General features: G+C 35.3%; 1 pseudogene across 1 annotated transcript in view; it reads left to right on the top strand.

Moving 5' to 3' along the window:
- LOC308258657 (proteasome maturation protein-like) overlaps window positions 1-16,254 on the top strand; it is a 65,620-nt pseudogene extending 49,366 nt beyond the window's left edge. Inside the window, exon 3 of the transcript in view lies at window positions 15,823-16,254. The product of the transcript in view is annotated as a proteasome maturation protein-like (transcript). The remainder of the gene's footprint in view (window positions 1-15,822) is intronic.
- The last annotated feature ends 794 nt before the right edge of the window (window positions 16,255-17,048 follow it).

The raw sequence follows: 17,048 nt of genomic DNA, 5'->3' as shown, positions 1-17,048 counted from the left end.
CAAGAGCCCTCTTTGATAATTAGTTTTATGATTGAGTCGGGGATAGTTTAAAAATAATGATGTGAAATTATGTAAACAGAGAGCTGAGAAAAGTTTTTAAAAAATGAACACATTCCTCTGTGATTTGGAAGAGAAAATGAACTACTATACCACAAGTACCTCTAAACTACTTCCAGTTTAAGGTCTGTAGTGTGTGTCCTCAAAGAATGTGCAAACCTCATCTCCAGTGAATACATGTCGAGTCTTGTTTTATGACTTCAATCTATTGGATTGACACTAGAGATATTTACTCCCGGGATTCAAACGATGCATTTCTAGTAACTATCTTCCTCATTGAAGTGTTCTTAAAGAACACCGAAGATAAGACAAGTGAAGGGCTACATGAATCACATATGACTTAGTCACTGAGGTGCCCGTGGAGGGAGCTATAATCCCTGACACCAATCACAGGGAAGAGTTGAAGTTCTCAATGATAACATGACACATAAATGCAAAGTGTTCTAGTTTCTGTGAATATTATAAGCTGCAGTAAAGAGAATGCCTCTATTGTTACCCACACAGAAACCTCTCCTGTAAGGGCAAAATAGCCACCTGCAAATATTACAAATAGCCCTGTGCTTATTTTTTATGTTTGTAGCATCATTATCAATAGTAGAGAATCATATAAAGGCAATTCTTTTTTTTTTTTTTTTTTTGGTGGTACTGGGGGTGGACTCCAGAGGCTTTCTACCTCCAGGCTATACTCCCAGACCTTTTTTTAAAAATATTTTATTTGGAAACAGGGTCTCACTAAGTTGCTGAGAGCCTCACTAAGTAGCTGAGGCTGGCTTTGAACCTGTGTGATCCTCCTGTCTCAGCCTCCCAAGCGGGGGATTACAAGCGTGTGCCACCATGCCTGGCGGCAATTCACTTTTTGATTCATTTACAAAAGACAAAATATGAAAATATATACCATACAGTCAGTTACAGTTATATAAAATAATGTGTATCTGCATTTTGAAAAATTATAAAATTCAATTATAAAGTACTAGAAGAAGCCAGGTATGATAGCACACACCTGTCATTCCAGTACATTGGAGGCTGAGACAGAAGGATCACAGGTTCAAGTATAGCCTTAGCAATTTAATGAGATCCTGTTTTAAAGTAAAAAAAAAATAGAGTTGGGGTACATCTCAGAGGTAGAATGTACTTTGTTTCAATTCCTAGTACCACCCTTTCAAAACACACACACACACACACACACACACACACACACACACACACACTCCAATAAAAATAATAGAACCAATTAAAAATAAATAACAAAACACTGTAAGAGATGGCATATCGTTGCACTGCGTTACAACCATCTCATATCTTCCAAAGAATGTATTACATATGTGATGAAAGTACAAGAGTCAAATGGAAATTCTGAGGGAATTTTAAGTTATCCATTATATTCTATGGATACTAAATTATTTTTAGAAGATACCAAACAGTATAAATTCACAATTTTATATTGCAATGTAATTTCATAAAAGAGAGAAAAGCACAGTCAAAACCCAATGAGAAAAAGTGGCAATAGCAGGCTATTAGAAATTTTTGAAATAGTGACAAACTTTATTTTGCCACTAATAATTTAAGTAAGAGTTAAAATCAAAATCACATTAAAAAAACTTGTGCCAGACAAAATTGTCCAAAAATAAGAGATATAAAACTTTCAGAAAAAATTTTAAAATATCTAAACAATAAAAATTTTTAATAGAAGTTATTTCAAACTTTATATTTTGTATTCTTTGAGCTTCTGAGACTGATATCCTAGGAACAACATACATATATCAGAGATAGGAGTAAGAAATTAGGAACATCTTATGAATTAGAAAAAAGGATGCATTGGTTGAGTAGTCTTTTTGTGATTCTTTTATATTTTATATATATTCACATATATATGTATGTATACATACATAGCATGTCTTTTTCTAAATGCTATTCTGTATTTCAGAGCAGAAAATAAAAATAAAGGTCACAGGTGAAAGTTTACTTAGATATTGAAAAGAAGTAAGTATGCAAATTTTTAAAAGCAAGAAATTTGGGGAAATAAACACTATAATTATCCCAAGAACACTGTGACAGAGAATATTTTATAATAGAATTTGACACATACTACTTGGGAGTTTTGTAAGTAATTAGATGGATGACCTTAAGTAACTCAAATAACCTCTCCAGTTTCTTTCTCTACAAAATCGGAAGTTGAACCAAATGACTTGAAAAAAATTTCAACCCATAACACTATACTATTTAACTTTACCAGAAAGGGAAGAAGAAGGGAAAATCAGAAATGAACATTCCAAGTGGAGTACTGAAATCGCTTATGACTGTTGTATTGCTACCTCTTTTTCCCTTCAGTTCTGCCATGGTTGCCTTATCTATTGGGGTTCTCAGATGTTGGTTCCATGCATGTTCACAGTTGTTCTGTCTTCCTGATGAATTGATCTTTTAATCATTGCATACTGTTCTTCTGTTCCAGTCAGCATTCTCACAGCCATAATCTAAAGACCCAACCACATAACTTAAAGGAAAGAAGATTTATTTTCTTACAATTTCAAGTGCAGACCATGTCGGGCTGGGAGTATGAGAATCTCTGGGCATAATTAGGGGAGGTGGAGGGAGAGCACAGGGGCAGTGTTCACATCTTGGAGGCCAGAAGCAAGAGAAAAAGATGAGAGGGAAGAGGAATCATATATACAGTCCCCAAGGCCATACCCCTAGGGACCACCTCTTCCACCCAGGTAAATCCATTACAATTTATTTCTCCACTGCTGGGATTACAATCTTCATGACTCAATTACATGAGCTCCAAACGTTAATGAATGAGCTCCTCGGGGGACATTTTATATCTAACTCTAAACTCTTCTTTGTCTACCACAACTGTTTTGACATCAAACCTATTTTGTCTGATAAAAGCAGAGAGAATTTGTGATATTGAAAAATAGAAGTATTAAAGCAGCATAAAAAAGACATATATAGTTATAATAATGTCTAAGGACAATCCCACATACATATTTAAAATGAAACAGGAGATACTGTTTAGTGATTGACATGTCCTGTCTCTAATTCATGATTGAATTAGAGCTCTAGTCAGTGAATTAGCAACCTTTTCATAGATATATTTTAAAATTTCTATAGAGCAGTAGCTCCTATGTGCCTCCATTTTTCCCCATTTTTCTTGGCAGTTTTGTAAGTTATATAAATGTGTTTGGGGTGTGTGGTGGTGGTGGAACAGATTTCTTGTCTCTTTAGTTTATAGGGTGTTCAGATCAGAGAACAATGCTAAAGGTGATATATCTAAGCAATCACAATAGAGGAATATCTTTCAACATAAAAGAAACTTAATATAGGATCTTGGACTTGATGCCAATGCCATAATTGGATAAGTTGAGGGGACACAGGGAGAGAAAATAAGTATATTTGAATGGAAATGTAGGGATTGTTGTGTGCCAATAGGGAGTACTGTAGTGGCTTGTAGTTCCAAAGGATGGCCACACCAGTCTCTGCTCTACTTACAGTGGGACACTCTTAAGAAGGTGGGTATATATCCTATTGCTTTGAACTTATAAGACTTTTGTGACTTCCTTAGCCAATAGTGTAGGGGAGAAATGACACTATTTGATTTCTGACGCATTATGGTTTGAAAACAAGCTGCCCCTCAGAAAAGCTCATGTATTGGCAATGCAAAAATGTTCAGGTGTGAAATTATTGAATCAGGGCTCTAACCCCATCAATGAATATATCCACTGAAGTATTAATAGTTTAAATGGATTTACTGTGTGTTAATGTAGGCAGTTGGGGCATGGTTGGAGGAGTCAGGTCACTGAAGGGTGAGGCCTGGGGGACAGAATTCGTCCTTGTCTCACTTTGCTTTCCTACCGTTATGAGACGAGCTGCCATCCTCTGCACATGCTGGGCTGCCATGATGTCTTCTACCTTGGAATCAGCTGAGATGGGCTCTACCTCTGAAACCATGAGCCCAAATAAACTTTTCCTTTTCTGCGTTGTTTGTATCAGCAGATATTTAGATCACACAAACGTGTATCCAGGTGTTTCTGTTTGAAAATGTTGTTCTCAGTAACTCTGTGCCATACTGTAAGGAAGTCCATGCTATCTAGCCAGAGAGACCACAAGAAAGAACATATGAAGTGGTCCTATTTGAAAACCCCCTTGAGGGTAGATGTAACAGTCCTTAACAGAATGATGTGTGAGTGAAGACATGCCATATTTCTCCAGTTACCACTCATCATTTTACTGCAGCCTTTGAGTGCTCCCAGCTAAGGACTCGACGACTTTTTTGTTGTATGCTAGTCTGATTCCTGACCCACAGAGCCTGAGAATACATTGAAATTATTGTATTATGTAACTTGATCTGGAGTGATTTTTTTTACACAGCAAAAGATAATTAATAAGCTCTGAAGTACTTTTGTAAAACTATATACTCAACCATATTTAATTAAAAATTAATGAATTAGACATTCATCTCTGAATTTGTTAAACATTAATGCTACTTTTTAAATTATAAACTTAAATTATTTTATTTATTTTGCAGTACTGAGGATTGAACCCAGGAATACTCTATCACTAATTTACATCCCCAAATCTTTTCATTTATTGTTATTATTATTATTTATTATTATTATTGTTGTTGTTGTTGTTGTTATTTTGAGTAAGGGGGCTTAAAAACATAAAACAAGAGGTTTTCTACTTCTAAGCTACATCTCCAGCCCTATTTTTTATTTTTTATTTGGAAATAGGGTCTTGATAAGTTGCTGAGGCTGGTTTCAAACTCATGATTCTTCTGTCTCAGTCTCTTAATCATTTTAAAAGACATAATATCAAGCTTCTTAGACTATAAAGGCTTTTCTACAAATCGGATATCATGGGCATTAGATTTGCTATTAATATTAAATTACTATGTAAAATAATTAGCATGATATTCTTTCACAATGAAAAATTTGGATTATCTGTTTCTTTTTCATCCACTTATATTTCTCCAAAATTACCCTTACAAAACACTAAACTACTACAACATTCAGTGTTTTCAAGAATTTCTTCACACAAAATTTGGAACATTAAAACTTTGAGGTAGCTGGGCGTGGTGGCGCAGGCTTGTAATCCCTGCGTTTGGGAGGCAGAGACAGGAGGATTGCGCAGATTCGAAGCCAGCGCTAGTTTAAGAGACTCTGTTTCAAAAAATAAAAAAGTATAAAATAGGTCTGGGAGTGTAGCCCCGAGGTAGAAGGACTTCCAGGAACCCCAGTACCACCAAACGAAACAAAACAAAAAAACTAAAATAAAACTTGGAGGTAGATACTTTTTAGAATATAACTAAATTGTCCCTACTTTCAACCTGCTTGCTGGAGGTTTTGAATTATTTCTTTACTTGTGAGCCTGGTCCTGGTATAATTAGTTACAAGAAGAAAATGTTTTACCATGTGAAACATGCAGCCAGTTAAGTGCTATTATAAGTCTTAGGTAAACCTTATGTATAGTTTATAAATGTAATTTATTAATTTTTAAAATTGTATTTATTTTGGAGTAAAGAATGGAGAGAAAAATAATTTTTTCATATTAAAATTCCAAATAAATATCATATAGAAGCAGCTAAGATAACAATTAGGATCTAGGCACAATGACATCGTGTATACGTAAAATGATCTTGAATATGTATATACTTTGGATGTCTCAGGCAACATTCTCACTACTGTGACCCAACAAGACAGAAAAGACAACGTAGAGGAAGGTAGATTTATTTGCTCCCAGGTTTTGGAGATTTCAGAATTCAGTCTATGTCAGGCCCAGTGTGCAGAAGTTGGCAGGAAGCAGAGAAGGGGAGGGAGCAAGGGCTCAGCTCTCACTTTACAGAAGCCAGAAGCAAGAAAGAAAAGAAGAAAGGAGATTCAAAGACCCAAGCATGTTCCCTAAAGCCACACCCCCAAGCACCCATGTTCTCCAGCCAGATCGTACCTGCCTAAGTTGCCACCCAGTAAAGCCATCATAATGGATGTATCCATTGATGAGATTACAACCCTCCTGGCTTAATTACATCAACTGTGAATGTTAATATATGAGCTCTTCAGGGGACATTCTGTAACACTGGACAAGAGTGTTACTGGACATTTTCTCATGAACATATCATTATCTTTCACAACAAAATCCATCATAGAATCAGTCTTATCTGAATGAAAAAAAAAATTCTCTTTTCTAGCATACAATTTCCTGCATTATGAAGTTTATAACCATAGACATTTAGTTTTTCCTTTATGCTTCAATATAAATTATGTTTCAATATAAATTATGTTTCAATATAAATATTCTTGCACGTTATAAATTTGAATTTACCTACTTTATTCTAATTTCACAGCTTTAATGCCTTAACACCTGGAAGATTATATCATTCTCACTGGATTTTATTTATTTTTATATCATCGCAGTCACCTTTTTATTAAATATAATATTGGCAGCAAAGCAGAAGAGCTGTCCAATTAAAACCCCTGGCTCTGACACTCCTGACACTAGTCCTTCCCTTTAGCTCTGTGGGGCTGAAGCACCCCATGACACCTCAAAGACATCACACAGGGGGTATAAAGAATGATTTCATGTGAATAGTTAAACAATGATAATTACTTGATCCAAATATGCCTTCCAAAGAAGCCAGAAAACTGGCTTTTGTGGATGAACATTTATTGTTACCTATGAGCTGTGTGAATGAGTTCAACTCTTTATGCCTCATCTGTAAAGTGGGGTAATAATATTAATAATAACCTCATAAAGTTATTGTGAGATACAAATGTATTTAATGCAAGTAAAATATTAGAGCAATTACTGGCATATAGAAAATCCTCAGTGGTGTTACATTATCACCATCATCATCATCATCATCATCATCATCATCATCATCAATTTCAAAACATGTATAAGGTGCAGAGATCTACTTACGTGTAACATGAATATGTCTATTTCTCATTCTATTGTTAAGCTCTCTGACATTTCATTTATTCAGCTGTTGTTACCTAAATATCTGTGATGTCTACTGCAGTGCCTGGAACAAACTGATCATTTATTTATTTTATGTTACTGGGTATTGAAGCCAGGGGCATCCTACCTCTGTGTTATACACCCACCCCTATTTTGTTTTTTTCTTTTTCATCAAGTCTTGGCTAAGTTTCTCTACACTGGCTTCAAACCTGTGGTCCTCCTGTCTCAGATTCCCAAGTACTGGAATTATAGGAGTGTCACAACATTCTAGGCTTAATTGACCATTTAAATGAGGCCAGAGCTTTTTTGTAGATGCAGAGCAGAACTATACCTTTTTCATAGAACTTCATCAATTATTCTTTGTTTACAAATTATAAACTCCATATGTAAATATATATGGAATAACAAGTGATTCATGTACCTCACAGCTCCAGTACCAATGATACCTATGGAAGAACATACTTTATATTTTAAGATTGTTTTTAAGCCTCTGAAAACGCTCCCACTACTTTGTGAATACTGTATGTATCTATTGTGGATACTGTGTGTATGTATTTGTTTCTCAAATATGGGGAACAGGTGAAAGCTAGAAAGACATTGAATGCCAGTAAGAAATATTTGTGCAATTTCATGATTCTTTTTAAAATTAAGTGTACTTTTGAAACTCATTTTGTCCCTTATCCACATCCATTGAATCCTTTGTAAACACTTATTATTCACCTTGAAACAGTACCTGTGGTGTTCTTTACGATGTTCCAGTGACGGGTCCAGCCTGTCAGCAGTGGGGCTGAGCTGGAATGTGAGTGCCGAAGGCATGAACAGAAACACACAAACCGGGAGTCAAGTCAAGCAGGATCTCGTTTATATTTCTCAGGCAACCCAATTTAAAGCAAAAAACCGCAAGGGGGATTTCCAACAGGAAACTATTTTAACCTATCAAGCTAAAGGTCACTCTTGCATGCGCAAAGCACATAACTTGTAGACAATCATTATACAATGCACGAGGGGTTCACGAGCACGGAAGCATTATATGAACCAATAAGGCTCAACATTACCAATTTGGGCTAGCGGGGGCAAGAGGAGTAGTTACGCCCTCCATATCCGCTCGGCGCTACATGTTGCTGATTCATCAGAAGTTCTGTCAGGCGGTTGTGCCGACCCCAACATTCCAGCAAACATTTGGTGGGCTCATAAAACAAATGTACCCAGAAAAAAAAGAAGGGAAGAAAAGAGGAATACTGGACAGGGTAGGAGAGAAGGAGAAAGAAGAAAGAGAAGGAAAAGAGGGAGGAAGCTGCTGTGGTCACTGCTACCTAGAGCCTGCACACTGTAAACATCTACCTCAGTCTAAGCTATGGCTTGGGTTCCCAGCATTGCAGCACTGCAGACCTATTCAAGCTCCAGAAGGTAGAAAAGAGAAGTTGGAGCCTCAGAGAACCCTGCCCAGCCACCATAAAAACAAAACAAAACACAGAAGTGGGAGGACAGCAGGCACAAGCCTGCTCTTCACAGAGCCCTTATCTAGAGCACTGGCTTCCTTTAAATACCAGTGCTCTAGGCAGCAGTGACCAGTGTACCTTCATTGGTGTCCTTGGGAAATCAGGACTTGGGCTTTAGTGTCTCAGGGATGAGATCACATAGATACCAGTCTTTTCCTTTCATTGACTCACTGTAAGATGGGATTTCAGTGACTCTTCAGTGTGTAAGGTTCACTGGCCTCTCCTCCACAAACCTAAGGACAGGGGTCTTCTGAAATAACCTAAGAAGACTGACGGGCATGAGAAGGTAGACTAACTCTCACCAATTAAAAAAAAAAAAAAAAAAAAAAAAAAAAAACTTCAATTAAAAAAGTTTGCAGAACTGAATTATCTTCCCAGCTCTTTTAGTAATCAGATTCATTAATGCCACAAAAAGCGTTTGACATTACTGTATGCCAGGAAATGTTCCAGGTTCTGGGGAAGCACACATGAACAATGTAGATAAAATCACCTGACCTGACAAAGCTCACATTCTGTGAACTAGGTTAGAGAGTCAAGAAAAATTCTCCCCCTTGCCTTTCCTCTTTCTGTTAGTTGGAAAAACAATACCTGTCCTATGTAGACCTCATATTTACATGCAATAAGATAAAGATGCAATGAAAGAGATGGCAGAGAGGTCCTTGAACACTCAGGAAAATTCTTCACTTGTAACATGTTAGACTGAACTGAATGGAATCTTAACCACTAAACTGACAAAATTCGCCTCTCAAGCACTTTTAGAGTTCAAAGTCCAACTGAAGAAAAAGGACCTTAAACAATGAAAATATCTCATGCTTTGTTTCTGATCATCTAGAAAACCTAACTAGCAGAAAACATGGAAGAATTTATTTTAAAATTTTAGTTTATTAAACTTCTCTCTTGTCCATATGCAGAAGCTAATCTCAGAAGCCCTAGAATTTTCTTTACTTTGGCATCTCTGAGTTGAGAGATAATTTCCCTGTTTGTGAAAGATGACTGCAAATAAAAAGACAATTTAGTGGTAATTTTTTCTGTAATCAGTACCATAAATTCACAGAGTTACAAAACTGGATTACCTTAAAAATGAGAGAAAAAAAATCAACTTTAGAATTTAGTCCTGTTAAGTGTAAGCTCTGTCATCTATTTAACTCACACATGATGGGTTTTTATGAAACTTTAGGGGACAGTTAAGATGGCTAGATTTTCCCTCAAACTAACTTCTAATCATATTTCAAAATGACTGTGACAGGACTTGGAATCATGGTCCATAAAATCCCAGCATTGCAGAGATGATCTTGAGGAGAGCTGCATCTGTTGAGCCTTTATGCCCCCCCCCCCCGTGGTGCTCAGTGTTATAGGAGTCAGAAACTACCTTAGGACTGGACTCAGAGACTGAGAATTCTGGTGAAGTTTAGGAGTCAGCACCACCTTCTACCTACTCTTTTTTTTTAATTTACAAATTTATTTCCGTGAAAAAGAGAAGAATTTGCAAAGTAGTGGATTAAAATGAGGCATTCTGGAGACTTCTATAAAATATATTTCAAGAATTCATTAATAATGGGAAACCAAGCTGGGCGTGGTGGCACATGCTTGTAATCCCAGCAAGTGGGAGGCTGAGACCGGAGGATCGCAGTTCGCGGACAGCCTCAGCTACTAAGTAGGGCTCCCCGCAACTCAGTGAGACCCTGTTTCAAAATTAAGAATAAAAAATTGGGCAGGAGGTGTAACTCAGAGGTCAAATGCCTCTTGGTTTCATCCCCAGACCTGTAATAATAATAATAATAATAACTATTATTATTATTATTATTATTATTATTATTATTATAAACCATTCTATAATGCTCATAGGTTTATTTAGTATTTATAAAACCTCATAAGGCTGCTAGATCATAAATGTGGGTTTGGAATACAGTTAGAATAGACTCAAAGACTATTCTCTTAGCCACTAGGCTACACTGCCTTTCAGCAAAAAGTAAAATGATGATAGGTTTACTGTCAGCCTAGAACCGCTTTACCAAGTCAATTGGGATAAGAAGCCCCTCCCAAGGTCAGGAATATGTCAATTTCTGCCCCATTTTTCCCCCTCTAGCTTAAGAAATAGATCAAAGCAGCAACCTGGTGGCCCTGTGTTCCTCGAGGTGGATGAGGTTAAACCTTGATCAAACAAGTCTCTGAATGAAGGAGTGCCTTTAATGAGAAGGTAAAGTATGGAGAGATTTTTTTGAATTTTTTATTGGTGCATTGTAGTCATACATCTTAATGGAGTACATTATGTTAGAGGCATACATGCACACATCACCCAGTTAGCCCTTACCCAAATCCCACCCCATTCCCTCTCCCCTCACTCCTTATGTTTGGCTTAGTGATTGACATTGATGTGTTTGTAAATGTGCATCATGTACATTAGGGGATTTCCCACTTCCCCCTTCCCATCCCTCTCAGGTCACCTTATTTGCTCATCTGTGGTATTTCCTTCTTTGTCTAGAGTTCCTCCTATAACCCTTTTCCTTCCTAGCTTCTGCATATTAGGGAGAGCATCTAATTTCTTATTTTGTGTGACTGACTAATCTCACTTAGCGTAATGTTCCCCAGTTCCATTCATTTTCCTGTAAATGATGTAATTGTGTTTTTCTTTATGGCTGAATAGAATTTCATTGTGTACATATCCTATAGTTTTGTAATCCATTCATCTGAAGAGGGACATCTTGGCTGGTCCACAGTAAATTTTGCAGCTATGAACATAGATATGCGGGCATTATTTTGGTAGTTTGGTTTCCATTCTTTTGGATTGATACCCAGAAGTGGTATTGCTGGATCATATGGTAAGTTTGTTCCCATTCTTCTGAGGATCCTCCATACTGTTTTCCAAAGTGGTTGCACTTAATGTGCAACCCTACCAACAGTGTATTAGAGTTTACAATTCTCCTTGCCAGCATTTGTTATTTTTTTGTTTTGAATAGTTGCAATTCTATTTGGAATTAGGTGAAATATCAGGGTAGTTTTGATTTGCATCTCTCTGATTGCTAATGATGTTGAGCATTTTTTCATGCATTTATTGGCCATTTGAATTTCTTCTTTTGTGAAGTGTATAGTTAGTTCACTTGCCCATTTTTTAAAATTTATTTTTATTGGTGCATTGTAATCATACATCACATTGGAATACAAGACTTGAGAGGATGTACAAGCACACATCATCCAATTATCCCTCATCCAGTCCCCATCCCATTCCCTCCCCCTCCCTCGATCCCAAGCTTCTTAGTGGTAAATTATCTTGAGTTATCTGTATATTCTAGATATTATTCTCTGTCAGAGGAAGAGGTGGCAAATTTTTTCTCCCATTCTGTTGGTTCTTTTTTGAGGTTCTTGATAGGTTCCTTTGCTATACAGAAGCTCTTCAGTTTAATTCAATGTCGTCATGTATTGATACACCTTTTAGTTTCTTGTGCCTTTGGAGTCTTGTTGAGAAAGTTTTCACCTGTGCCTATGTGTTGAAGTGTTGGGCCTATTTCCTCTTCAAGGAGCTATCCGGTTTCTGGTCTGATTTACAAGTCTGATTTATTTTGAATTGACTCTTGTGAAATAATTGTAGGCTCAATGATGGTGAGTTAAAGCTGGGCGTGGTGGCGCACACTTGTAATCCCCGCGCTTGGGAGGCAGAGACAGGAGGAGCACGCAGGTTCGAAGCCAGCTGCGCGCGCTGGCTTAGGAGACCCTGTTTCCAAATAAAAATGTAAAAATAGGTCTGGGAGTGTAGCCCGGAGGTAGAAGGGCTTCCAGGAACCCCAGTACCACCAAAAAAAAAAAAAAATAGAATGGTGAGTTAAAAGTTCTAAACTCTGTGCCACTTGTATCTGAAAAACTTATCAGTCCAGTTTAAGAAGAAATTATTTTAAGGCCAGTAATGCAGTGCTAACTTAACACTAAGTGATACAGCTTCACTTCAATATTTAATTTAATTTTAAAAATATTGGGAATTGCACCTCTCAGAGAGAACAATCTTTCAGTATGTGTATCTGTAAAATAAATACTAACTCTTGTTCCTATACATGTTGAATAATATACTTATCTTTGATTTCTTGCAAGAAACCTAACTTTTCTTAAGATTATGAAACTGTAATTTTATATTTACAGCTCATACTTATAGTTGCCCCCCATTTTTGCAGTACTGAGGATTGAACTTATAGTTGCCCCCCTTTTTTGCAGTACCAAGGGTTATTCTACCTGTGAGCTACACTTCCGGTCCTATTTTTTATTCTTTTTATTTTGTAACAGATCTTACCAAGTTGCAGAGGGCCTCACAATTTGCTGAGGGTGGCTGTGAACCTGTGATCCTGCTTCTCAGTCTCCCAAGTATCGCGCCACCATGCCAGGCTATAGCTGCCCATTTTTAACATCTTGCTTCACAACATATTTTTGATCTAAAAGGTTGATGGCATGTTTTAGTTCTTTTATACTTTGTTTTCAGTATCCAGATTCTTAACTAAACTCTTTCATACTTCTCTAAGATTTTAAAATAAATCATTTTAATTTTTTCATTCTAATCCAAATTGGTATAAATATATTTTTATTAATATTTTTCATATCTAAACTAAAATAGTACAAATTTTAATGTTGAATTTGTTGGCTTTAATTGACTATACAACCTTCAGCACTTAGATCTTTCCCTTTTTTTCCTTTGGTTGATCTTGTTCTTGAATGAATTTTAGAGAATAATGATCAGTGCGCTTCACTTGAGTCTGACAAATGAGCTACTCTGTAAATTTCAAAGGAAAGAGCATTTATTTTACTGTGCTGCTCATCTGATATTTTTTCCAATAGTAATATTTTATCACAATAATTTTAAGTATTTTTATTGCTTATATTTGCAATAATAATACCATTATCAAGGGCCTTCCAAACACATATCTTCTCTGGATATATTTTGAAAGTAATATGAAATTTGTAAAATCTTATTCCAAGCTGTCATTTTTTAAGCATTGGTTCTTGAAAATACACTATATGATGTTATCTGATGATAAATGGTATTTAGTAAGCATAAGATACAAGACATCTAACTTGTGACCCTCAAGAGATTACAGCATCAAAAATATCTGGTTTAAATTGATAAAGACAGAAACTAACTACAACATTAAAAGGAGATAAATTTTGGGATATGGAAATTGAGTTTTATTCTCAATATTTTATAATTAAGTATTTTGTAAGAATCTTTTTATTATTTATCTAATTGTAATTGGGCCATTAGTACCATATATATACACCATATATATGGTATATATATATATATATATATATATATATATATATCACCCTTTAATTTCTATTTCAAAAAGTCTTGTCATCAAAAAGTCATCTTACCTGGCTTATATATCTGCCTGTTCTAAATCATTCCATTTACAGTTATTTCAGTAATAGAGAAAATATTAAGTAGGAGCAAAAAAAGAATTAATTAATTCTTTTTAATTAATTAATTAATTTTATTAATTAATTTTTATTAATTATTTTTATTAATTAATTAATCTAAGTGAGGTCATGATAACCTTAGTAATACTGATGACTATAGCATTTAGGTAAGTTAGCACACACAGTTATCACTGTGGATACACCCCCTGCCAGTAGTCGCTAATTCCTATCTTGTGAAAAATTTCCTCCTCACATGAAAGGTTCTTCAAATATCATTTCTTTATCTTCTATCTTCTATGTCCCCCATAAGACTTAATAATTCTTATGATACTCATTTCAGGTATCTATGTGTATTTTCAAAAAACCATAAGCCCATTGATAGCATGCCTCTACACCTGTAAGAAGCAAAATATTGAACATTTGCTCAACATTCAAGAAATATGTGGAGACATAAAGAATATAAGTTGGAAGTAATATAAAATGATCTAATTGAATACCCAATACATCTTCCTATGAAAAAGAAATCTAATGACTCAATCTAATAACTATATAATATTATTTAGAGCATTAAGCATTTTTATTCATTCTATTTGGTAGTATTTTGATATTAAAAAAATAAATCTCGTTTTGTATGGAAACAAATTTTAAACATATTTATACTTTTTTAAAATAATGGAAAATGATTTGCCCATTTGCTATGCTACAAAACTGAGCTAAAATTATTACTTTTGAATGAATAAAATGTAGCCTTTTCAATTGCTTTCCAAACCTCAGTAGTCTTTGCTCATTCAGTTTTATTTTTTCTTTATGCTTGCTTTGAGATTTATGTTTTCCACTGACTCATATATTCTTAAGATTGGTATTATTTTATGCAATGATCATTATTTATAAATTATTTTTACTCTTTTATTGCTGTGGTCAAGAAATATGTAGGAGAGCATGCTCACAGATGTCTGTAACCCCAAGGACAGCTTCAGCAACATAGTGAGACTCTCAGCAACTTAGTGAAATTCAGTTTCAAAACAAAAAATAAAACTTAAAGAGATATTTGCACACTCGTGTTCACACCAGCCCAAAGATGGAAGCAGCCTATGTCCATTATTTGATGAACGGGTAAGCAACATAGTTCTGCAACATAGATGAACCTTGGTGGCATTATGCTAATTAAAATAAGTCAGCTAGAAAAAGGATAAACGTTATATGGTTCCACTTATATGAGGTTTATAATCATCTATCTGGAATTAGAAAGATCTTAGTTATAGGTGAGAAGACAAAACTGAAATGGAAAAGATCTACCAGGACCTAGTAAAGCTTTGCCATAATCAATGTTTTTCACTATTATTTTCTTTCTTAATTTGATGCCACTGGGGGACCCAAACTTAATTTAAACTTGGGAATAATAAGGACATAATGACAAAATAAAAAGAGTAATAAGGAACAGTAAATACATTTGAAAGTAAAGTATTTACTTTGAGCTATGGAGTGACACATAGCTCAAAGAAGGCTATATAAGAAAGAAGGATTAGAAAATATTTTAGCCCGAGAGACTTTTAATCATATTTTTGAATCATATTGTGAATCACAGTGGAAAAACAAGATGTCAAAAACTGTAGGATATACTTCATACATGCTCACAGAGAAATTTATAATCTTAAGTGCTTATGTTAAAAAATCTAATAATTTATATCCTAAGTTTCTGCCATAACAATATAGCAATAAAGGAAAGTGAACAAAAACGAAGCCAATTAAAAGAGCAGAAGTCAAAGAAATAAAAAAAAAAACAAGCAATAAGAAAGGACAAATAGTGTTCTCAGTAAATGTTATATCTCTTATAATAAAGAGTAAATTAGTAACTGCTGGGTCTGATGCTAAGGAATCTTCCTGGTAAAGAGATAATGTTAGTGGAGGATGTCCACAGAGCGAGCTCAAGATGAGCCAGAGGACTTGGAGCTCCGCTGAAAGACAGTATTCCAGTTTCAGAACTTTCAGCAAGTGAAACTTTTGAAAAGCATGATGTTCTTCAGAAAGGTTTATCTTCTGTGAAAAGTGAACTTTTCCCCAGTCATACTCTTGAATTATCAGAAAAGAATTTCCAGCTCAACCAAGTTAAAATGAATTCTTCTACCCTGGGAAACATTCAGGGTCTATTTGCTCCTTTAAAAAAAACAGATGGAATTCAAGGCAGTGCAGCAGTTCAGCGCTGTCCCTTTATTTCGAGCTCAAACCTTTAAGTAGATATTTTGAGGGGTAATAATAAGACAATTGGCTTCAAAGATATTCTTAATGATCACAAAGTGAACTCTTGGACAAACCGCACTTGATGGTGGAACATAAGCTCGGTTTGCTGTAACACACTGTGGTGTTCATGAATCAGAGGCCTGCATCTTGTTATTGTCTTTTCCTATAATTTGATGTACACGCATTAAAAGTACTGACACATGAGAGTTTGTGCCTAAACAGTGATCATTTGAAATTATTTGAGTCTTTAGTTTATGGCCATTTGACAATTGAAAGCACTAAAGGGAAATGATTTTAAAGCTCCTAATTTATAGTAACATAATGTAGTTTTCTATGTCATTAAAATTTGTTTCTCTTATGCGGGGCATGGTGGCGCACACTTGTAATCCCCGCGCTTGGGAGGCGGAGACAGAGTGATCGTGCAGGTTCGAAGCCAGCTGTGCTGGCTTAGGAGACCCTGTTCCCAAATTTAAAAATTATATATGTAAAAAAAAAAAAATAGGTCTGGGAGTGTAGCCCGGAGGTAGAAGGTTTTCCAGGAACACCAGTACCATTAAAAAAAAATTGTTTCTCTTGAATTTATAAATAGTCCACAGTTTCTAGCTAAACATACTTTCTAGGTATTCCATAAGTTTAATTAAAAAACATTATCAATATTTGAGTCTCTAAACTTTAAAACACCTTTCAAAATAAAAATTTGTAATTGATTTCGGTGGAGCACTTCAAATTGAATGCAGTAGAAGATATTCACTATGTTTCAGGATAGTCTGTTACAACAGTATTTTTTGTATTGATGCTATTTTAGGATTATAGCTATTTGATTCTTTTATTATGGAAAGTACACATTCAGAGGTTTTGATTTGGCTGTCTTTAAAGTGAAAAATTAAAGCAATCAGCAGATGTAGA

This window comes from Muscardinus avellanarius (assembly GCF_963383645.1).
Source record: "Muscardinus avellanarius genome assembly, chromosome: 2".
In the NCBI taxonomy this organism is placed as follows: Eukaryota; Metazoa; Chordata; class Mammalia; order Rodentia; family Gliridae; genus Muscardinus; species Muscardinus avellanarius.
The sequence above is the reverse complement of the archived record's forward strand: the minus strand, read 5'-3'. Positions and strand labels throughout refer to the sequence as shown.